Genomic DNA, 1,080 nt, shown 5'->3' on the forward strand with positions numbered 1-1,080 from the left:
ATGTATATTCTGACATGATGCAAACCAAGCAGTTTTATCTATTTAATTAAAAAGGAAGAAGAAGAAGAAGAAGAAGCTGCTTCTGAACTGATTGGAGCTTCTTGAAGGTCTCTTCCCACCTGGTTTATTCTATGTATTCTATCTATGTATATTCTGACATGATGCAAACCAAGCATTTAACAGGAGGTGATCAGAAGGTTTGTGCCAAGGCCTTTGTTGCAAGATTCAAGCAAAAAAGATTTAAGTGCAATAAGAGAAAGTAGAAAAATATCCTCTTTTTTTTGCTCTCCTAATTGCCCTTCTAGTTTTAGAAGTGATGTATTTGCATTTGGGAGGGCAGCTATACCGAAAGTGGGGAGGGAGTGGGGGGGAAAGGAGAAGAAGCTCATCTCAAAGCTCCGGCTTGTTTCGCGAGGGCTGCGTTTAACCAGGTTTAGCGCCCCGTCGGTTTAGCAGCGAACCCAGCCCGGGGGGCACAAGCGGGTTGCCTGTAATCAGGTCAATGTTTCTAATCAGTTCAGCTCTTTCTAAAAAGCAGCACTGTCTCTCGCAGCACAAGTTCTAACCTCCCAGCTGATTGGATGGGGGGGGTGGGGGGTGGAAAAAGGGAAGCCTGCAAAGCGAGAGCGCCGGTCGTTAGGCTTTGAAAGTAGCAGTGTGCTGGAGAGGAGGGGAGAAAGCAGCTTGAAAGAAAGTCAAGGAGGGGAAGGTGTGCAAACCGCAGGACATGAAAGCCAGCTTTGAAAACAGAAGCCGGGGGGTGGGGGGGGGGCTCTTATTTTTAACTCCTGGCCCGAAACTCACGCCTTCTTCCCACCCTCTAACACCGGGCACCTTTTGAGCCCCCAGTCACCAGATACACCAAAGCTCCACCAGTTCCACCACTTGAGCATTAACATTATGCAAAACAGATCCGGAACAGCTATATAATGTATCTAAAAACCCCCACATTACATACGTATCAAAACGCAAATGCTGAGAGGTGCAGTTCAGCTCAGGGCCCTGCTGCATGCACTATTAAGGTAGCTAGCTGCTGTCAATCATTTGAAAAAGAAAACAAACCCCTCCAATGAAACACAG

The sequence above is a fragment of the Melanerpes formicivorus genome, unplaced genomic scaffold, assembly GCF_026170545.1.
Source record: "Melanerpes formicivorus ecotype bairdi unplaced genomic scaffold, bMelFor1.0.p_v2 SCAF_473, whole genome shotgun sequence".
Classification (NCBI taxonomy): Eukaryota; Metazoa; Chordata; class Aves; order Piciformes; family Picidae; genus Melanerpes; species Melanerpes formicivorus.